We start from the raw sequence: 24,122 nt of genomic DNA on the forward strand, positions 1-24,122 counted from the left end.
CAGAAGCATAAGCTTGATGAGGACGGGGACTGTGACTATTTCGTGTACCCCATTACATCCCTAGCATTTAACAGTACCTGGCTAATTTAAAATTTAAAAATATTTGTCAGCAGTGACAACCTCCCCATGAGAACTTGCTTCTTGAAAAGGATCTCCTTCATCCCTATCTAGAAGAAGAGAAGAGGAGAGAGGAAACTCTGCCTAGTGCAGAGACCCAATTCCTACTTCATGGATGTGAAATGCCCAGGATGCTATAAAATCATCACTCTCTTCAGTCATGCACGAATACTAGGTTTGTGTGTTGGCTGCTCTACTGTCCTCTGGCAGCCTACAGGAGAAAAAGCAAAGCTTACAGAAAGATGCTCCTTCAGACAGAAGCAGCACTAAAAGCACCCTGAATCAGGATGAATGGGAAACCATTCCAACAAACACATTTTGGACAAACACACACACAATTTTTTTTTTAATATTTGGTCAATGAACGAGTGGAATAATCTTGAACACTAAATTTACATCTGAAAAGATATTACTCCTTAAAAAACACTAATATAGGGCTTCCCTGGTGGCGCAGTGGTTGAGAATCTGCCTGCCAATGCAGGGGACACGGGTTCGAGCCCTGGTCTGGGAAGATCCCACATGCCGCGGAGCAACTAGGCCCGTGAGCCACAATTACTGAGCCTGCGCGTCTGGAGCCTGTGCTCCGCAACAAGAGAGGCCGCGATAGTAAGAGGCCCGCGCACCGCAATGAAGAGTGGCCCCCGCTTGCCGCAACTGGAGAAAGCCCTCGCACAGAAACGAAGACCCAACACAGCCATAAATAAATTAATTAATTAATTAAAAAAAAAAAAACACTCATGTAAAGCAGAAACTAACACACCATTGTAAAGCAATTATACTCCAATAAAGACGTTAAAAAAAAAAACACTGAAAATAGTGCTGACAGTGATGGAATGGCACATTAGGACATCTAGGAGCTTTTTCCTTTATATTTACAATACATATTATTTTCCTTCTATGGCTTATTTTTTTGTCATTAGGTAGTCAGAAAGCTTGAATTTACTTGTGTCTCTCATCTGTGTACTAGATAAAACTATACCCCCATCATCACGTAAAAAGATACCACCTCAAAAGGCCCATTATAAATTTGTATTCCCATAGCATTTTGTACAAAATTTTTGCAGGCTTTTAACTCTACTTACTGCCCTCCCTCTTGTACCCAGATGGTGAGTTCCTAGGAAGCAGGCAGCAACTTTATTCATCTTTTTATCTTTAACACCTAAACATAATTTATGCTCAAGAATGTTAGCTGTAGGAATACAATTTTCAATTTCTTTTAAGTATCTCCGATGGGAAAGTGAATCTCAATGAACATTAAGAGAACACTGCCACCAACTGGATAATATAGGTCATGCACCCTTTAGCAAATACCAGGAAGAGAAAGCACAGAATTTGTATATAGGTAAATCAGAAGTTTGAAATTTAAACCCAGCTCTATCATTTGCTGTGTTAAATTGGAAAATCTCAATCTTTTAAAACATCAGTTTCCCCTTCTACAAAATGGGCATAGTATCTGTTCTATTTCTCAGGGATAATCATGACAGTCAAATTAGATAATGACTGTAAAAGTACTTTATTGATTACAAAGCATTTTCCAAGTGTGAGACCACAGTTGATATTTACTACGCCATGTTGAGTATAACAAATCCATCTTTTGTTTTCATTGAATATTTTATTAACATAATAGTTGTCTAAACAAATCCACCTTATTCCTTACCGCAAATCTAAGTAAATAACCTTCAGTTTGAGAATCAGAGCCAACTTATAAAATTTTAGATGCCTAATGGCAAATTTCTTTCTTTATATGTTAATGTGGACTCACTATCATTAACTTATTGAAATGTATAGTTGAACATAAAAATATGTTAAAATTAAAACTACTGGGCTTCCCTGGTGGCGCAGTGGTTGAGAATCTGCCTGCCAATGCAGGGGACACGGGTTCGAGCCCTGGTCTGGGAAGATCCCACATGCCGCGGAGCAACTAGGCCCGTGAGCCACAACTACTGAGCCTGCATGTCTGGAGCCTGTGCTCCACAACAAGAGAGGCCGCAATCGTGAGAGGCCTGCGCACCGCGATGAAGAGTGGCCCCCGCTTGCCGCAACTAGAGAAAGCCCTCGCACAGAAACGAAGACCCAACACAGCCAAAAATAAAAATAAATAAATAAATAAATAAAGTGCTTTTTAAAAAAAAAAAAATGATAATAAAAATAAAGGAATTCCTTTTAAAAAAAAAAACTACTTGGAGACACCATTTCTCACCTACCAGACTGGCAAAAATCCAAAAGCTTGACAACAAGCTGAGCTGTCAACCACGTTGGAGAGACTGTGGTAAAAAGGCTGTCATATATTGTTTGTGGAAATAGAAAATAGCATAACTCCTTTTGCACTATTTAGCAAAATTACATATGCTTTAACCCTTCAACCTAACAGTTCTACTTCTAGGAATATATTCCAAAGATACAATGGCAAAAATAAGAAAAAACAATATGTACAAGGCATATTCAGACCAGTAAGCAAGGAAGCTATCAAAGAATACTGGGGTTGTTTTACTGCACACTTTAAATTTGTAATCTTAAAATGAGATTTGAATTTTTATTGAGTACCTTTAAAAAAGTAGCATCAAAATCATAAAATTAACATCTGTTATGAATCATATCTAAAACTGGGTTTAAACAGAAATTTTACTTCCTGATTTAATTTCAGGGGAACTAATGTTTAGGAAAGCTATTAGGTGAAATTTATTTATTTATTTATTTATTTATTTATTTTTATACAGCAGGTTCTTATTAGTCATCAATTTTATACACATCAGTGTATACATGTCAATTCCAATCACCCGATTCATCACACCACCATCCCCACCCCCCTGCGGCTTTCCCCCTTTGGTGTCCATACTTTTGTTCTCTACATCTGTGTCTCAACTTCTGCCCTGCAAACTGGTTCATCTGTACCATTTTTCTAGGTTCCACATACATGCGTTAATATACGATATTTGTTTTTCTCTTTCTGACTTACTTCACTCTGTAGGACAGTCTCTAGATCCATCCACGTCTCAACAAATGACCCAATTTCGTTCCTTTTTATGGCTGAGTAATATTCCATTGTATATATGTACCACATCTTCTTTATCCATGTGTCTGTTGATGGGCATTTAGGTTGCTTCCATGACCTGGCTATTGTAAACAGTGCTGCAATGAACACTGGGGTGCATGTGCCTTCTTGAATTACGGTTTTCTCTGGGTATATGCCCAGTAGTGGGATTGCTGGATCATATGGTAATTCTATTTTTAGTTTTTTAAGGAACCTCCATACTGGTCTCCACCGTGGCTGTATCAATTTACATTCTCACCAACAGTGCAAGAGGGTTCCCTTTTCTCCACACCCTCTCCAGCATTTGTTGTTTGTAGATTTTCTGATGATGCCCATTCTAACTGGTGTGAGGTGATACCTCATTGTAGTTTTGATTTGCATTTCTCTAATAATTAGTGATGTTGAGCAGCTTTTCAAGTGCTTCTTGGCCATCTGTATGTCTTCTTTGGAGAAATGTCTATTTAGGTCTTCTGCCCACTTTTGGATTGGGTTGTTTGTTTCTTTAATATTGACCTGCATGAGCTGTTTATGTATTTTGGAGATTAATCCTTTGTCCGTTGATTCGTTTGCAAATATTTTCTCCCATTCTGAGGGTTGTCTTTTCATCTTGTTTATGGTTTCCTTTGCTGTGCAAAAGCTTTGAAGTTTCATTAGGTCCCATTTGTTTATTTTTGTTTTTATTTCCATTACTCTAGGAGGTGGATCAAAAAAGATCTTGCTGTGATTTATGTCAAAGAGTGTTCTTCCTATGTTTTCCTCTAAGAGTTTTATAGTATCCGGTCTTACATTTAGGTCTCTAATCCATTTTGATTTTATTTTTGTTTATGGTGTTAGGGAGTGTTCTAATTTCATTCTTTTACATGTAGCTGTCCAGTTTTCCCAGCACCACTTATTGAAGAGACTGTCTTTTCTCCATTGTATATCCTTGCCTCCTTTGTCATAGATTAGTTGACCACAGGTGCGTGGGTTTATCTCTGGGCTTTCTACCTTGTTCCATTGATCTATGTTTCTGTTTTTGTGCCAGTACCATATTGTCTTGATTACTGTAGCTTTGTAGTATAGTCTGAAGTCAGGGAGTCTGATTCCTCCAGCTCCATTTTTTTCCCTCAAGACTGCTTTGGCTATTCGGGGTCTTTTGTGTCTCCATACAAATTTTAAGATTTTTTGTTCCACTTCCATAAAAAATGCCATTGGTAATTTGATAGGGATTGCATTGAATCTGTAGATTGCTTTGGGTAGTACAGTCATTTTCACAATATTGATTCTTCCAATCCAAGAACATGGTATATCTCTCCATCTGTTGGTATCATCTTTAATTTCTTTCATCAGTGTCTTATAGTTTTCTGCATACAGGTCTTTTGTCTCCCTAGGTAGGTTTATTCCTAGGTATTTTATTCTTTTTGTTGCAATGGTAAATGGGAGTGTTTCCATAATTTCTCTTTCAGATTTTTCATCATTAGTGTATAGGAATGCAAGAGATTTCTGTGCATTAATTTTGTATCCTGCAACTTTACCAAATTCATTGATTAGCTCTAGTAGTTTTCTGGTGGCATTTTTAGGATTCTCTATGTATAGTATCATGTCATCTGCAAACAGTGACAGTTTTACTTCTTCTTTTCCAATTTGTATTCTTCTTATATCTTTTTCTTCTCTGATTGCCGTGGCTAGGACTTCCAAAACTATGTTGAATAATAGTGGTGAGAGTGGACATCCTTGTCTTGTTCCTGATCTTAGAGGAAATGCTTTCAGTTTTTCACCATTGAGAATGATGTTTGCTGTGGGTTTGTCGTATATGGCCTTTATTATGTTGAGGTAGGTTCCCTCTATGCCCACTTTCTGGAGAGTTTTTATCATAAATGGGTGTTGAATTTTGTCAAAAGCTTTTTCTGCATCTATTGAGATGATCATACGGTTTTTATTCTTCAATTTGTTAATATGGTGTATCACACTGATCGATTTGCGTATATTGAAGAATCCTTGCATCCCTGGGATAAATCCCACTTGATCATGGTGTATGATCCTTTTAATGTGTTGTTGGATTCTGTTTGCTAGTATTTTGCTGAGGATTTTTGTATCTATATTCATCAGTGATATTCGTCTGTAATTTTCTTTTTTGTAGTATCTTTGTCTGGTTTGGGTATCAGGGTGATGGTGGCCTCATAGAATGAGTTTGGGAGTGTTCCTTCCTCTGCAATTTTTTGGAAGAGTTTGAGAAGGATGGGTGTTAGCTCTTCTCTAAATGTTTGATAGAATTCACCTGTGAAGCCATCTGGTCCTGGACTTTTGTTTGTTGGAAGATTTTTTTTTAAAACATTTATTTATTTATTTATTTATTTTTGGCTGTGTTGGGTCTTCGTTTCTGTGCAAGGGCTTTCTCTAGTTGCAGCAAGCGGGGGCCACTCTTCATCGCGGTGTGTGGGCCTCTCACTGTCGCGGTCTCTCTTGTTGTGGAGCACAGGCTCCAGACGCACAGGCTCAGTAGTTGTGGCTCACGGGCCTAGCCGCTCCGCGGCATATGGGATCTTCCCAGACCAGGGCTCGAACCTGTGTCCCCTGCACTGGCAGGCAGATTCTCAACCACTGCGCCACCAGGGAAGCCCCTGTTGGAAGATTTTTAATCACAGTTTCAATTTCATTACTTGTGATTGGTCAGTTCATATTTTCTATTTCTTCCTGGTTCAGTCTTGGAAGGTTATACCTTTCTAAGAATTTGTCCATTTCTTCCAGGTTGTCCATTTTATTGGCATAGAGTTGCCTGTAGTAGTCTCTTAGGATGCTTTGTATTTCTGAGGTGTCTGTTGTAACTTCTCCTTTTTCATTTCTAATTTTATTGATTTGAGTCCTCTCCCTCTTTTTCTTGATGAGTCTGGCTAATGGTTTATCAATTTTGTTTATCTTCTCAAAGAACCAGCTTTTAGTTTTATTGATCTTTGCTATTGTTTTGTTTCTATTTCATTTATTTCTGCTCTGATCTTTATGATTTCTTTCCTTCTGCTAACTTTGGGTTTTGTTTGTTCTTCTTTCTCTAGTTCCTTTAGGTGTAAGGTTAGATTGTTTATTTGAGATTTTTCTTGTTTCTTGAGGTAGGCTTGTATAGCTATAAACTTCCTTCTTAGAACTGCTTTTGCTGCATCCCATAGGTTTTGGATCGTTGTGTTTTCATTGTCATTTGTCTCTAGGTATTTTTTTATTTCCTCTTTGGTTTCTTCAGTGATCTCTTGGTTATTTAGTAATGTATTGTTTAGACTGCATGTGTTTGTGTTTTTTACGTTTTTTCCCCTGTAACTGACTTCTAATCTCATAGCGTTGTGGTCAGAAAAGATGCTTGATATGATTTCAATTTTCTTAAATTTATTGAGGCTTGATTTGTGACCCAAGATGTGATCTATCCTGGAGAATGTTCCGTGCGCACTTGAGAAGAAAGTGTAACCTGCTGTTTTTGGATGGAATGTCCTATAAATATCAATTAAATCTATCTGGTCTATTGCATCATTTAAAGCTTCTGTTTCCTTATTTATTTGCATTTTGGATGATCTGTCCATTGGTGTAAGTGAGGTGTTAAAGTCCCCAACTATTATTGTGTTACTGTCGATTTCCTCTTTTATAGCTGTTAGTAGTTGCCTTATGTATCGAGGTGCTCCTATGTTGGGTGCATATATATTTATAATTGTTGTATCTTCTACTTAGATTGATCCCTTGATCATCATGTAGTGTCCTTCCCTGTCTCTTGTAACATTCTTTACTTTAAAGTCATTTTATCTGATATGAGTATTGCTACTCCAGCTTTCTTTTGATTTCCTTTTGCATAGAATATCTTTTTCCATCCCCTCACTTTCAGTCTGTATGTGTCCCTAGGTCTGAAGTGGGTCTCCTGTAGACAGCATATATATGGGTCTTGTTTTTGTATCCATTCAGCAAGCCTGTGTCTTTTGGTTGGAGCATTTAATCCATTCACGTTTAAGGTAATTATCGATATGTATGTTCCTATTACCATTTTCTTAATTGTTTTGGGTTTGTTTTTGTAGGTCCTTTTCTTCTCTTGTGTTTCCCAGTTAGAGAAGTTCTTTTAGTATTTGTTGTAGAGCTGGTTTGGTGGTGCTGAATTCTCTTAGCTTTTGCTTGTCTGTAAAGCTTTTGATTTCTCCATCGAATCTGAATGAGATCCTTGCCAGGTAGAGTAATCTTGGTTGTAGTTTCTTCCCTTCCATCACTTGAAGTATATCATGCCACTCCCTTCTGGCTTGTAGAGTTTCTGCTGAGAAATCAGCTGTTAACCTTATGGGAGTTCCCTTGTATGTTATTTGTCGTTTTTCCCTTGCTGCTTTCAATAATTTTTCTTTGTCTTTAATTTCTGCCAAATTTGATTACTATGTGTCTCGGCGTGTTTCTCCTTGGGTTTATCCTGTATGGGACTTGCTGTGCTTCCTGGACTTGGGTGGCTATTTCCTTTCCCATGTTAGGGAAGTTTTTGACTATAATCTCTTCAAATATTTTCTTGGATCCTTTCTCTCTTTCTTCCTCTTCTGGGACCCCTATAATGCGAATGTTGTTGCATTTAATGTTGTCCCAGAGGTCTCTTAGGCTGTCTTCATTTCTTTTCATTCTTTTTTCTTTAGTCTGTTCCACAGCAGTGAATTCCACCATTCTGTCTTCCAGGTCACTTATCCGTTCTTCTGCCTCAGTTACTCTGCTATTGATTCCTTCTACTGTAGTTTTCATTTCAGTTATTGTATTGTTCATCTCTGTTTGTTTGTTCTTTAATTCTTCTAGGTCTTTGTTAAACATTTCTTGCATCTTCTCCATCTTTGCCTCCATCCTTTTTCCGAGGTCCTGGATCATCTTCACTATCATTCTGAATTCTTTTTCTGGAAGGTTGCCTATCTCCACTTCATTTAGTTGTTTTTCTGGGGTTTTATCTTGTTCCTTCATCTGGTACATAGCCCTCTGCCTTTTCATCTTGTCCATCTTTCTGTGAATGTGGTTTTTGATCCACAGGCTGCAGGATTGTAGTTCTTCTTGCTTCTGCTGTCTGCCCTCTGGTGGATCTAGGTGAATGTTTTATAAATTACTGTTTCTAATTTTCGGTCATACTCTCATGATTCCAGCAAGCTAGTCCTATCTTCTAAGATATGTATCAAACCTAGTACACATTAAAAATCCTATAAGGTCCTAGGTAGTTTTCATTTAATTATTCATTAAAGAAACACTTATTCTCCTATTGTAACAAGTGTGAAGTCTTTCAACTGTTAATAGAAGATGTGTCAACCACCAAAAAAACCAAAACAAATCTATTTGGGGTTGTGTCAAAGAATTCAAGAGTCAACTTGAGGGGACTCCCACTGTCCAGAGATGGGACATTTGAGCATCAAAAAGAATAACAACTGCAAAGAATGTAAACATATCATAGTTGTTCAAAATCATAATAATTTTTAAAACTCTGATCACCTTTGGAGGATATTACAGAACCAACTTATTATTCTATAACTTAGCAAGTAAAGAGAAACAAATCAAATATACAGCCTACCTTTTCTATATGAACTGTATCCCTGAATGACCAAATAGTTGATGAAGAAAAGTCCTTATTTATAGAAGAATTTAAAATAATAAATAAGGAATGATAGAATAGCACCACTTTTCAACCCCTAGTGAAACAGTTCATTTGGGCAATGATTATCAAAGGTTATTAAAAATCATTAGGGGGGCTTCCCTGGTGGCGCAGTGGTTGAGAATCTGCCTGCCAATGCAGGGGACATGGGTTCGAGCCCTGGTCTGGGAAGATCCCACATGCCGCGGAGCAACTAGGCCCGTGAGCCACAATTGCTGAGCCTGCGCGTCTGGAGCCTGTGCTCCGCAACAAGAGAGGCCGCGATAGTGAGAGGCCCGCGCACCGCGATGAAGAGTGGCCCCCACTTGCCACAACTAGAGAAAGCTCTCGCACAGAAACGAAGACCCAACACAGCCAAATAAATAAATAATAATTAAAGGTGTTAATAATTTAAAAAAAAAAAAATACCAGCGCTCATGGTCAGTCACAAGCAATTTCTCTTTAAAAAAAAAAAATCATTAGGTTAAAAACTGATTGGGTATCATAAGGAAAAAAAAAACTATATACAAATATCCCTTATGAATGTAGATGTAAAAAACCTCAACAAAATTATTAGCAAACCGAGGGACTTCCCTGGTGGCGCAGTGGTTAAGAATCCGCCTGCCAATGCAGGGGACACGGGTTCGAGCCCTGGTCCAGGAAGATCCCACATGCCACGGAACAACTAAGCCCTTGTGCCTCAACTACTGAGACTGTGCTCTAAAGCCCGCAAGCCACAACTACCGAGCCCACATGCTACAACTACTGAAGCCCGTGCGCCTAGAGCCCGTGCTCCACAACAAGAGAAGCCACAGCAATGATAAGCCCACTCGCCGCAACTAGAGAAAGCCCGCGTGCAGCAATGAAGACCCAATAGAGCCCAAAATAAATAGATTAAATAAATAAATTTATTTAAAAAAATATTAGCAAACTGAATTCAGGAACATATAAAAAAGGTGTAAACACCATGACCAACTGCAGTCAGTGCCAGGAACCCAAGGCTGGTTAAATGTTCAATAATCAAGTAATGTAATTTGCCATATTAAAAGAATAAAGGCAAAATCCCCATGATCATCTCACTAAATGCAGAACTAGCATTTGACAAAATCTGATACTCATTCATGATAAAATCTCCTAGCTAATAATAGGAGGAAATTTCCTCATTTTGATAGATAAAAAAGTTATAAAAACCCTACAGCTAACTTCATACCTAATGCTAAAAGACTGAATGCACTCCCTGTAAAATCAGGAACAAGGCAAAGGTGTCTGCTCTCACCATTTCTATTCAACATTATGCTGGAAGTTGTAGACAATGTCCTAAGAAAAAGCAAACAAACAACAAAAACAGAACCAAATAGCTTCGAGGAATCCAGATTGGAAAGGAAGAAATAAAACTGTCCTTATTCAAAACATGATTGTCTATGTAGAAAATCCTAAGGAACCCACAATAAAACTACTAGAATTAGTAAATGAGTCCAGGCAGGTCACAGGATACAAGATCAATATACAAAAATCAACTATATTTCTATACACTGGCAGTAAACAGACTGAAATGAAATTAAGAAAACAATTCTATTCATAATAATATCAAAAGGAATTAAATAGGAATAAATTTAACAAAACAAATGTAAAATTTATATGCCAAAAAGTATAAAACATTGCTGAGAGAAATTAAAGAAGTAATTGTTAAGACGGTAATTTCCCCCAAATTGATATATAGTTTCAATGCAATTCCTCTCAAAATCCTAGTAGGCTTCTCTGTAGAAGTTGATAAGCTGATGAAAGTGCAAAAGACCTAGGAGAACCAAAACAATTTTGAAAAAGAACAATTGAAAGATTTACACTCACTGTAATTGATTTCAAAGCTTACGAGAAAGCTAAAGTACTCAAGAGAATGTGGTATTATTATAAAGATAGGAATGTAGATCAATGGAACAGAATTGAGAGACCAGAAAGAAACCCTTATATTAATGGTCAACTGATTTTCAACAAAGGTGTCAAGACAATTCAATGAGGAAAGAATTTTTCCACAAATAGTGCTGGAATAATTGGATAGCCACATGCAAAAAAGGAAAACTTAGACCCTTACCTCATACCATACAAAAAAATTAATTCAAAATGGATCACAGAATTAAATGAAAAAGCTTAAAACTATAGTCTTCTAGAAGAAAACAGGAGAAAATCTTCATGACTCTGGGCTAGCAGAATTCTTAGAGACAACACCAAAAGCATGAGGCATAAAAGAAAAATATGATAAATTGGACTTCAATAAAATTTAAAACTTTTGACTTTTAAGAGATACCATTAATAAAATGAAAAAACAAGCCACTGGCTGGAAGAAAATATTGCAAATCACATACCTGATAAAAGGCTTGTATCTAGAATATACAAAGAACTCTTATAACTCAATAATAAGACAATAACCCAATTTAAAAATGTGCAAAAGACTTGAATAGACACTTCACCAAAGACACCCAAATGACTAATAAGCACATAAAAAGCTGTTCAGAATCACTGGGTTTTAGGGAAATGCAAATTAAAACCACAATGAGATACTACTATATGCCCATTAGAATGGCTATAATAAAAAAGACAGACAATAGTAAGTGTTGATGAGGATGTAGAGAAACCAAAACTCTCATACATGGCTGGTGGGAATGTAAAATGGTAAGCCACTTTGGAAAACTGGCAGTTTCTTAAAAAGTTAATCACATCTTTACCACATAGCTTTATAAAGTTTTGATATCCTGTAGAGAAGTCCAGACGCTTCTTCACTCTTTTACAAAATTATCTTGGCTTCTGTTTTGTCTTCTACTATCAATAAAATTTTAGGATTCATGAAAATTCTGTGCAAAACCCTGTTGAGATTTTAATTGGAATTGTGTTAAGTTTATAAGTTACTTTGGGGAGAGCCTCCATATTTTTGATTGTTTCCCTCCATTTAACACAGTATATTAGTTGTCTATTGCTGCATAAAATATTATCGTAAACTTAGTAGTATATAACAACACATATTTATTATCTCACAGTTTCTATGGGTCAGTTGTCTGGGCATGGCTTAGCTAGGCTACAGTCAGTGTTGGCCAGGGCTGAGTTCTCATCTGAGGCTCAAGTTGGGAAGGATCCACCTCTGTCACATGATTTTTGGCAGCATTCAGTTCCTTGCAGGCTGCTGCATGCAGGCCTCAATTTCTTGCTGCGTGTTGGCTAGGCGCTGCCTTCAGTTCCTTATCATGTGGCCTTCTCCTTAGGACAGCTCACAAAATGGCGGCTTGCTTCTTGAATGCCAACAAGGGAGAGTAACCTTTGCCAGATTTTATTTCTTAAAAGCAAATCACAGTTCCCATTCATACTCAAGAGGAAGGGTTTACACAAGGCATGAATATCAGGAGGCGGGGATCATGGGAGCCAGCTTAGAATTTGCAATATATGGTATACCTTTCCATTAACTAATTTCTCCCTAAAATTCTTATGCATCCTATAATAGGTTTATTCATGTGCACTTCTCAGTTTGTAATGCCATAAAAAATAAGTATAATTATTACTTCAATATAGGAATGCTACTGAATTCTGGATACTGATCTTTTATCTAGCAACCTTGTTTAACTCTCTTATTAGCCCCAACAATTTATCTGTCACTTGGATTTTCCTCATAAATATCACTTGTGAATAATACAATTTTGTATCTTTTCTTGTAACCTTTATACCTTTTATTTATTTTTCTTGTCTTACTGGACAATAATAAGACCTCCAATAAAATATTTAACAGAAGTTGTGATACCAGGCCTGTTACCTGATAAACCCTTTATCAGGTTTATCAGGATATTCCTTTCCTTGTCTAGTTTGCTAAGAACTTTGAAGATGAATAGGTATTTAATTTTATCAAATACTTCTTCTGCAATGACCAGGAGGATCAAATAGATTTTCTCTCTTAATCTGTTGATTTGGTAATTATGCACATTTTCTAATGTTAAACCATTCTAGCAACCTTGAGATAAAAATTCCTTGGTCATAAAATGTATGTTTTATGATTTTTGCACCTATGTCTTTATCTTTCCTAAACTGTCCTTGTCTGGTTTTGGTTTTAAAGTATACAGTAATTTAACAAAACAAGTTATAAAGTTTTTCTTCTTTTTCTATTTCATGGAACAAAGTGCATAAGATTGGGATTATCTGTCCATTGAAAGTTTCACAGCACTCCCACATAAAACTATCTGTATTTTTTTTTCTGCGTAAATGTTTAAACTACAAACTTCTCATCTCAAACAGGCTCTTAGAAATTTCCCAACACTCCTACAAGATTCTCGTTAGTGCCTTCTCTTAGTTCTACAAAAGCTATTCTAAATATTTACCATTCTCAAGCTTTCTACCTCACTTTTTCTCCCTATAATCTTAGCATATAATATTCACCTGCTATCTTCAACCTTTTCATCTCTACTGGCTTTCCTCCTCAGCATACTGAGATGATGATTTTCTTAAAAAGACAAAACAAAAACAAACATGCAAAACAAACAAAATTCCCTTCCCTGAACTATAGGTTCTTCTCTAGCTATTCTTGTTCTTTTAATTTTCCCCATAGTCAAGAGTAATCTGGACTTCCCTCATGGCACAGTGGTTAAGAATCCACCTGCCAGCCGCATAGCACAGGGAGATCAGCTCGGTGCTTTGTGACCACCTAGAGGGGTGGGATAGGGAGGGTGGGAGGGAGGGAGATGCAAGAGGGATGAGATATGGGAACATATGTATATGTATAACTGATTCACTTTGTTATAAAGCAGAAGCTAACACACCATTGTAAAGCAATTATACTTCAATAAAGATGTTTAAAAAAAAAAAAAAAAAAAAAAAGAATCCACCTGCCAATGCAGGGGACACGGGTTCGAGCCCTGGTCCGGGAAGATCCCACATGCCGCGGAGCAACTAAGCCCATGCGCCACAACTACTGAGCCTGCACTCTAGAGCCGACGAGCCACAACTACTGAGCCCATGTGCCACAACTACTAAAGCCCATGCGCCCGTGCTCCACAACAAGAGAAGCCACCGCAGTGAGAGGCCCGCGCACTGCAGTGAAGAGTAGCCCCCGCTCGCCACAACTAGAGAAAGCCCGCGCACAGCAACAAAGACCCAACGCAGCAAAAATAAAAAATTATAAAATGAATAAATAAATCTTAAAAAAAAAAAAAAGAGTAATCTACATTTGCTAAGTGTCCTCATCTCTCATTTGTTTTTTTCCCCATTCATTTTTCTCTATATTTTAAGTTATGTTAGATTTGGGAAATCATCGATGGGTTCCATAAAAACACAACATAACCAGATTTGCATTTCTGAAAGATCACTTGTGGCTATGCTGTTGAGAATAGAAGTGAGTGAAATTGATGGGAGGGAGAACTAAATTAAGAAGCTTAACTAGAATAGTAAGAATGGGGAGAAGTAGATGGATCTGAGACCTATTATAGGGTCTGAAGGATGAGGAAATCAAAGATTACACATGATTCCAGCTGAATAATGGATTTTGATATTCATTGAATAGAAAATACAGATGACGAAATCTGACTATGTAAAGATAAAAAATCCTACATGGCAAAACTGCAAAAGGAAAACAAAAAGTCAAATGATAAACTGGGAGGAGGAGGAACGTATGCAACTCATTTCACAAAAGGCTAATATCCAACAAAAACATGGGAAAATACATGAATAATTCATAAAAACGGAGACACAAATGGTTCTTAAACACATAAAAAGATGCTCAACCTCATTGATAATTTTTAAAAAGTAAAATAAAAACAACACCGAAAAATAAAAAAAAACACTGAGATACCATTTTATACCTATTGGAAAAACAAACATTAAAGTGATAATGAACTGAGGTAAGGGTGGAAAAGCAAGTACTCTTATGATTGCTGGTGAGACTGGAAAATGGTATGAACGATATGGAAGGCAATATGGCAACATCTATCAAAATTACAAATGTATATACCTTTTTTTTTTAATTAATTAATTAATTTATTTATTTTTGGCTGCGTTGGGTCTTCGTTGTTACATGTGGGCTCTTTGACTCAGCAATTCTACTTCTAGGATTTAACTTAGTTATATTTGCAAACTTGCAAAATAAAAGGATATATAATCTTATTCACTGCAGTGCTGTATTAGCTAAGGTAACCATAAAATATATTGTTTTGTTTTGTCCAAATCGGGACACTTTTATAAGAGAAAGGGGACACTATTAATATTTAAGCTGGACATATATACACTACCAAATGTAAAACAGATCGCTAGTGGGAAGCAGCAGCATAACACAGGGAGATCAGCTCGGTGCTTTGTGACCACCTAGAGGGGTGGGATAGGGAGGGTGGGAGGGAGACGCAAGAGGGAAGAGATATGGGGATATATGTATATGTATAGCTGATTCACTATGTTACAAAGCAGAAACTAACACACCATTGTAAAGCAATTATACTCCAATAAAGAAAAAAAAAAATTTAAGCTGAGACAATTGGCATAGCTGAGACTGTCCCAAACAAACCAGGAAATGAAGTCATTCTAATAATAACAAAAGATGGAAAACAATACAAATATTCACCAATAGGGGACTTTTAAAATAATAATGATACATCCAGACAATGGAATACTAAATAGCCATAAAAGGAAGCACATTATACACTGATTTGGAAGGTTCTCCAAGACGTATAGTAAAAAAAAAAAAAAATTTAACGAAAAATATAAAACAGTGCTTATATTATGTTACCATTTGTGTAAAACAGGAAAAAATATAATTGCTTAGACATGAATAAAATATATCTGGAAGGATATATAGAAAACCGATAACAACATTTGCCACTGGAAAGGGGAAGTGGGTAGCTAGGAAACAGAAACAGGAGGGTGACTTCACCATATGCCCATTTGTACCTTTTGAATTTTGAACCAGATGAATAACTAAAATTTTAAAGGAAAATAGTCCTATTAATGAGTTGGCTAATTGATAAGTTTTATGACCTATATTTTTTCCCTGTTTGAGCTTATATGCTGAATAATAAAAATTCTGTTGAAACTATCACAACATTGTTAGTCGGCTATACTCCAATATAAAATAAAAAGTTAAAAAAAAAATTTTTTAGAAAGGAAAAAAAATTCTGTTAAACCTTGTAATCCTATAGAGTTCCTTAAATAGTTTTTAAATCATTTTAACTCTTATAAATACAGGAATGAGAATTATGCAAATCAAAACTAAGATAATATTTCATAAAAATTTGAAATCAAGTACCAGTATTGCCAGTAACTATCACAGAAAATTTATATGTACTTATTACTTTTTTCCATTTCTGCATTTAATAATTCTCACAAAATGGCAATTATATTATATTAGTAACCATTTCATATATCATAAATTTATTTGGCACCTCTGTACTTTTTATTGTAATTTTTCACCTAATTGAACTGGACTGGAATAATAAATGCAAATCAGTAAGTAAATACTTAGCTCTGAAAATCTCTTACCTAAGTAGTAGTTACTACATAAATTACCTGATAATCTAAAATGGTTTTACCTAAAAATTTCCCAAAGATCAGAGAGCTGTAACAACAGCTTTTAGCAAATTGACAGGTAAAAGTGGATGATGTAAAACATTTCAAATTACATAACGTCTCGAGAAATTATGGCTTATGGAGTGTTCAACTAGATAAGTGTAGTTAAAAATTAATTCTACCTAGTCTTTTAGAGAATGTTTTTGGTCACTATATGGCAATATAAGATTCTGAAAACATCTTTCATATTCTTTAGGTTAAAAAAAAGTTTAAGAAAGGTATGAAAATGCTACCAATCACTTAAGTTTTTTTCTTTTTGCTGTTCAAATTCTTTCAAATTAGGTTTAGTCTACAAAGAGCTTTTTAAAATCTTTTTTAGAGACTTTAGCAAAATCAACATTCTCTTAGCATCTTATAATAATATGGACTTGCTATAATTCTATTCTTATGGACATCAGAGAAGCCAAATTACAGGAGACGTTATTTGGCAAAATAAAGAAAACATGTATTAGGCATCATAAATCTCACCAGTGTGATGATAATATTGTGACTTGTTTTTGACATGCTCATGTTTATATTTTTCAGTCCTATAAAATATGTGTGTAACTGCTAAACCAAAGAGGAATTAGGAAAGCATACTGGAATAGATCATAGATACACGTGAACTTAGAGGAAATTTCATTTACTCCATGAAGGTCTAACATCAAGTTAAAATATGTGCACCAGCACCATAGTGCTCTAGTCAGAATCTAAACCCTATTCAAGGGGAATTCTCGGCGGTCCGGTGGTTAGGACTCAGCGCTTTCACTGCCGGGGCCCAGGTTCGATCCCTGGCCGGAGAACTAAGATCCCGCATGCCGCACAGTGCAGCCAAATTAAAAAAAATTTTTTTAATTAAAAAAAAATCCTATTCCAATACACGTGCTTCACTAATGATGTCTTAGGAGTTTTAAAACATATTAATCTATTTCCTGACCTTGATGAATTATTATTTAAACTTTCAACTCCAATGAATCCCTTAAAGCCTATGAGCCCAAAGCAACACAATGGCAGCATCAGCTTAGTTTCACCATAATAAATAATAACTGAGCATAAAGAAGTGGTAAGTCTAACAACTTTTTCAAAAAACCTGGTGATGGAAGGAATACAGATAAGAGTAAAAATATATCAATTATATCTCAAATTTTAAAAAAAGAAAAAAAAGCAATATTGATGGAAAATCTGAATTGCACAGAGCTACTTAACTGAAATATATTTTAATTTAATCACACACAAAAAGAGGCAAAATATAGTGGCTGTTTCTTAAGATGGCAGAGTCTTGAGCATATTTAAATGCTGAATGATGGAGTCATCAGAAGAAGATGAAAAATAGAGCAAAGTAAGTAGAGAGATTAACCTGAGAGTGGAGGAAGGATTCCTCTTAAATAGTATCTGAAGAGATAGATGTTGGTTATGAGTGTAATGGTAGGAAATTGAGGGCTTCTTTATGAAGCAATGGGATGGTAAGTTTAAATGAAAGAGGAGCTTTAAAAGAAGGTTTACTATGGAGTTGCCTGTAGGCTGTGGCTGAATATTCTTATCATAGTATTCAAAACTCTTCATAATGCAGCCCCCAGTATATCCTCAGCTTCACTGGTCCACACATTCTCACTCCCAACCAAACTCACTCCAACCAAACTCATCTAGAGTCCCTCAACTGTTCCTCTCATGATGTCTGTTCTTGCATAGCCCTCTGTCTGGAACACCTTTTTCCTTATGTCCCTGAAAACATCTCTCAACCTTAAAGAGTTGGCTCCACACAAGGGGTCCCCCAGAGGGAGCCCCACTTCAGCATCACTGCCTTAGCCATGGCCTATCCCCCTGTTTTCCCTGGAGGCAGATGTCACAAAGCATCTGTAAGTTGCTTCAGATGCAAGAACACCGCCCACTCAGGACTTACCCCCATTATCCTTTCCAGACTGGCCACACACTAGGCCAGTCTGAGGAAACAGCCGGGACCAGGTGGTGGAGCAGCAGCTTGGTGTTCTGACCGCCTAGCATCCTTCTCTAGCATTGTGATGCCACCTCCCCTCCTTGTCCCAAGGTTGTGAGGCCTTGTCTTTCCCTTTGGTATCACATGAGTAGAACAGGGTCCCCAAAGCCCATGTGATCATTTCCCAGGCATCATTCCCTGGTGCCTGTGGGATCCTGCTTCATGCAGGTAGGGGAAGAGGGCTCCAGGGCTGGCCAGGAGCGACACCTCCTGAAGGAAAATGGGAGCTTCTGATTCTAAGGCCCTGGCCTAGGCCTCTATCCTAATATTGCAGGAGGGGCCTCTCTCCCAAGCCCCATCCTAAGGGTTAGCCCTTGGGCCAAATCTGCCAAGGGGTCCAGCTATGCTTTTCTGACTAAATAAGCAATAAGAGGCTCTAAGCTGATCCAGTTCCAAGGACCCTTTCTGCCCTGCTTTGGGTCTCCTTGCCTCCAGGTGAAGGAAGAGCTGGTGCCACCCTCTTTCCTATCAGGCTTGTCCAAGTGTTCCGAGGGACTCGTGACTAGAGCCCAGGATGGCTTGGTGGGAGTGTCCCCGCTGCTTCTGCATGAAGCCCGGCTCCATAGGCCTCGTTCTAGCCAGAACCCTGCCCTGCCCCCATGCAGTTCCTCACCGGAAATGCCACACCCCCGCTCAACCTCTCCTCCCTTCCCTGGAGAGGCAGCTCAGCCAAATAAGTCTAAGCAGGGTCCATCGGTGTGGACCAGAGCCAGCCTGGAGTCATTATGCACCTTCTGGTCTCCAGTTTCACAGTGTGTTAGGTGCAAGAGATGACTGCAAGACTTGCTCCTTAGAGGAATCAGGCCAGACTCAGTTTTGGAGGAGGGCAAGATTGAGAGGGAGCCAGTTCACCCCAGGATCTGTTCCGGGGTTTCCTTCCAGCCCTTCCTGTTTGAGGCTGGTCTTCAGGAAGCAATAGGCCACCAGGCCTGGTCGACCCCAGTTCACGCCATGCCAGGAATCTGCCCACCTGCCAGGTTCAGTTCTTTAAGGTGCCTCTTCAGGGACACAGTGTGTCTCTCTGATTGGGCTTCTAAATCAAAAGCCTGATGTTCGTGTCCCTCTCATAGGGGGAGCTTTGGACACAGGACCAATTTGGAAAGGGTCAGAGTTTCCACTCTGCACATTGTAGAGAGGACACTCTGTAGGTCCATGGGTCCCTTACTGTAGCAAGGTTGAGTAAATTTGCCTTCAGTTAACCTGGGACCTTCTGTTTAATTCCCTCCTGCCTCCCAAAGAGTTTGACCATTTTATAAATTCACCTCTGTTAACAGTGGCCCAGAAACTTCTCTGTGCTAAAAGCATGGGAAGTCTAAAGGCAGTCATTCCCTGGGAAATGGATTCCGTTCTATTTTGCTACCCCTACTCTGTTCATGAGGCCTCATTCAGTAAGGCAACCCCCCCTGTAAGGCTGTCCTCTATCCCATGTCCCAGACAGGTGAAACGTCTGTGGAAATAAGCCTGTTTTCCCCTTCAGGTCTTCAGTCGGTTACTTGCCACTACCGTCCCTCAGTCGCCTTTTTGGTAAAATGGGGTTTTAGTTTTGTCCTTTTATTTTAATACTGGTAAATACTTGCACTCAAGCAGGGGAGGGAAGGCAGGGGTCTGGCCCCCTGCCCCATTCCTTTACTGCTGTGGGGCTTGCCCCTGGAGCAGACCCTCCTCTTTGCGCCCCGTGAGCTTCTTTGCTTGTAGTATCTCAGACTTTACATGTTCCATGTCGTGCCACGTAACCCTCTTCAAGATACCGTTTGGAGGGTGGGGGAGATCTGCTTCCCACTGTGACTGGGCTGTGGGGTTCTGACTACCTTGCTTACAGGTTCATGGTTTGATAAATTTGTTGTATTCAAAAACTTGAGGGGCTTCCCTGGTGGCGCAGCGGTTAAGAATCCGCCTGCCAATGCAGGGGCACGGGTTCGAGCCCGGGCCTGGGGAAGATCCCACATGCCGCGGAGCAACTAAGCCCGTGTGCCACAACTACTGAGCTTGCGCTCGAGAGCTCGCGGGCCACAACTACTGAGCCCGCGTGCCACAACTACTGAAGCCTGCGCACCTAGAGCCCGTGCTCCGCAACAAGAGAAGCAATTGCAGTGAGAAGCCCGCGCACAGCAACAAAGACCCAAGGCAGACAAAAATAAAAATAAATAATAAATAAAAATTAAAAAAAAAAAAGCACTTGAAATGTAGGACGCCATTAAGTGTCTGTTTATATTTTTGGAATATCTGTACTACTTACAATTAACGAATAAAAGTGGGTTTAGGGCTTCCCTGGTGGCGCAGTGGTTAAGAATCCACCTGCCAATGCAAGCGACACGGGTTCGAGCCCTGGTGCAGGAAGATACCACATGCCGCGGAGCAACTAAGCCCGTGCACCACAACTACTGAGCCTGCGCTCTAGAGCCTGCAAGCCACAACTACTGAAGCCTGCGTACTTACAGCCCGTGCTCCACAACAAGAGAAGCCACCGCAATGAGAAGCCCGCGCACCACAGCGAAGAGTAGCCCCCGCTCACCACAGCTAGAGAAAGCCCACGTGCAGCAACGAAGACCCAATGCAGCCAAAAATAAATTAATAAAATAAATTTAAAAAAAAAAAAGTGGGGTTAAAAAACCCATCCATGAACAGGAAAAAGAAAAAGAAAGAGTTGGCTTCAATCCCCCAACCTCCCTTGATGCCCCTCCCCCTTTATCTTAGCTACCCTTCACCCCGAGCCTAGTTAGATGTCCCTTCTTTCTACTTCCTTTTCCATATCTCTTCACCTCAGCATTTTTTCATTAGGAATTTTAAACACTGGCTTTCTCATTTCTTCCAATAATCAGAAACTGGTTTTTTGTTTTTAATTTCTGGATTTCCTAGCACTGGGCCTGGCACACTATAGGCCAATGAATAAATACTCATTGAATGAATTGAAGATGATTATGTCAGAGCTCCCAGTACTTATATTTTACCCAGTAAAAGACAAGATTATCTTTTACAAATGGAGAAACTAAGGCAGGAAGGAATGTGCACCAATAGTAACTTTTGCAGAACAAACGCTAATGAAAAAAATAACTTAGGTGAAATAATCTTTCACTCTGACTAATTAAGATTCTAACTACAGTCTAAAGAGTAGAACAAATGATAGTGTGTAAATCATAACAAATATACATTCTCCAAACATAAGCATCAAGTTTCCAATTTTGTACCACAGAGGATATAGCTTTTCTGATTTAAAAATTCAAAATCCTTCCCCATACACCACAAAACTCTAGCACAACAACAGACTGGCCTAAAAACCTACTATTAGAGATACCTGAAAGCTTATGAAAAGCTTCTGGTCTAGCTGGCCATGTCACAGCTGGCTAGTACTTTTGCAAAGATTTAACTGGATAGGACCTTTTCAAATCAGAAATAAAAAAAGACTTGACATTGCCAAACTCTAACCACCTGGGATGACAAACTTGTTCTTAAATATCTTATACTTTACACAATGCTGTGGGCCTCCCAAGTCACCGGTTCACCCTCCATCCTCATGCAAAAATAGCAATGTTATAGTGGAAGAAGAATCAGTCCAAAGGTCAAAGTGCTAGATCTCTATGCAAAGAACCTCCCCTTCTACAAGCAGACTTTCTTCACTGCCCAACCCGTTCCTACTATCAGAGAGAACAGGGAAGAAAAAGAGTGAGGAACTTGTTACTGATTATAATTAAAGCTAATTCAAAAAAGCAGGGGTAGGAAATAAAAGGAAGCAAACACCTTCTGGGTAATGTTTAGAAATTCCCTAACACGTTATCTTTCTCGTGACAGCTCAAAAAACTTCAGAAATATAACATTCCTATGAAACAAGGATAAGATTAGCCTACTACATTTGGAAAAATTAATGCTGGTTCGCATTTATACTAAGTATTAAGACCCAGAACTTTCTTAAAGAAGTAATGGGCAAAGCCATTAATAAGGCAGCCAGGGTAAGCTGGAGTCCCTGAATTAGAGTCCTATAGGAGAATGGATAGGGCAGATAAGGAATAACTACAGAAGGGAAAAACAAACAAACAAAAACAAAAGGAAGGTCACTCTACCTGGTTTCAAACTAATAAACCCTCTGACCTTAACCAAGCCAAAGGAGAACTGCCTTTCCACAGAACACACCAGAGTATCGTTCTGATATTTCTTTTCCCACAGTTACCCTTGATGCTCATTTTAATCCAAAAACAAAAAGAAAAGCAAGTGACATTTCGTGATACAGCCAGCCTCTAGCCAATTCTCAGTACCGTATTATACTGCTTCGACGTAAATGCTTCCTTTAGGAACAACTGGAATAATTCAGTGGTTAATTTTGGGATGAGCTGCATGATGGAGAGAGCCTTGTAGTCAGAGACTTGGGTCTGATTCCTGACTCTGGTACTTATTAGATGGGTTATCTTATTCAAAAAAGTCTTGGGACTTCCCCGGTCGTCCACTGGTTAAGAATCCATCTTGCAGTGCAGAGGATGCTGGTTGGATCCCTGGTGGCGAAACTAAGATCCCACATGCCGGGGGACAACTGAGCCCCTGTGCCACAACTAGAGAGAAGCCCACGCACTGCAACAAAAGATCCCACATGCTGCAACTAAGACCTGATGCATCCAATAAATAAATAAAAAGTCTTAATTTCTGAGTCTTAGTTTCCTCATCTTCAAAATGGGACTAGTAATAACTATTCTTTAGGTCTCTGGTAAGAGAGAGAGACAGACTATATAAAGTGGTTGACAAACCATAATAGCTATTATTTCCATGAGCTCCTACTAAATACAGATGCTGTGAAGATATAGGTGAATGCTCTCCTAGTTGCAAATGATAAAATTCTCGAATGTGCTTAGTTTTCAAAATTCTTTTTGTACATCTTTTCTGCCTGCGAGGAATACAGAGGCAAGCAATTAAATTAGCTAAAATTTAGGGGGCACCTAACGGCTTATAAAATGTTTAAGGGGGCTTCCCTGGGGGCACAGTGGTTGAGAATCTGCCTGCTAATGCAGGGGACAGGGGTTCGAGCCCTGGTCTGGGAAGATTCCACATGCCGCGGAGCAACTAGGCCCGTGAGCCACAACTACTGAGCCTGCGCGTCTGGAGCCTGTGCTCCGCAACAAGAGAGGCCGCGATAGTGAAGAGGCCCGCGCACCGCGATGAAGAGTGGCCCCCACTTGCCACAGCTAGAGAAAGCCCTCGCACAGAAACGAAGACCCAACACAGCCAAAAATAAATATAAAAAAATTAATTAATTAATTTAAAAAAAAAAATGTTTAAGGGCTCAGAGTTAAGGACACATAAGTCTTAAACAGACACCAAATAACTGGCAGAGGTAAAACGAGAACCCAGGCACCCTAGCAGCCCAGGATGACCTTTCCCCCGCCTCATGATCTCACTGAAGTGCCCGGGCGCTGTTTCTGGTCGGGGTAATTTCCTGCCATATGACTCCTCACTCACCAACACTGCGTGCTGGAAACGAGGCATTCGTTGGGCCTCCACGCCGCGCTAGGAGGCCCGGTACTGAAGGCCGGTTTTGGCCTTCGAATATCGGAGGTCACTAAGAGGCCTCTTGAGCAGGGCTCACTCTTATCCGAGTGTAGAGAGGTACCGCTTTCCCCTCTTTCCGAGATTTCCATCGTTCTGACGCCACCACGTCCTCCGCCTTCACAACTGCCCCACCTCAGCTTTCCCGCCCTCAGCGCTTGCACGCACGGCGGGCCACGGCGGGCCACGGCGGGCCACGGCGGGCCGCAGCGGGCCGCAGCGGGCCGGAACGCGGAGGAATCCGCCGGATTTTGTGGGCGGCCCACCGCCTTGCTTTCATTGGGTAGCCTCGTCTTATCTCCGCCCCCAAG

At 39.2% G+C, this 24,122-nt stretch overlaps 1 protein-coding gene across 2 annotated transcripts in view; it reads right to left on the bottom strand.

The window, feature by feature from the left end:
- RBMS2 (RNA binding motif single stranded interacting protein 2) overlaps nt 1–24,003 on the bottom strand; it is an 86,150-nt gene extending 62,147 nt beyond the window's left edge. Inside the window, exon 1 of one of the 2 annotated variants that reach the window (XM_061206330.1) lies at nt 23,725–24,003. The gene's annotated coding sequence lies outside the window, so the exon portion shown is untranslated. The remainder of the gene's footprint in view (nt 1–23,724) is intronic. The other variant, XM_061206332.1, reaches the window with a different exon arrangement.
- Between the last annotated feature and the right edge of the window lie 119 nt (nt 24,004–24,122).

The sequence above is a fragment of the Eubalaena glacialis genome, chromosome 11 (genome assembly GCF_028564815.1).
Source record: "Eubalaena glacialis isolate mEubGla1 chromosome 11, mEubGla1.1.hap2.+ XY, whole genome shotgun sequence".
Classification (NCBI taxonomy): domain Eukaryota; kingdom Metazoa; phylum Chordata; class Mammalia; order Artiodactyla; family Balaenidae; genus Eubalaena; species Eubalaena glacialis.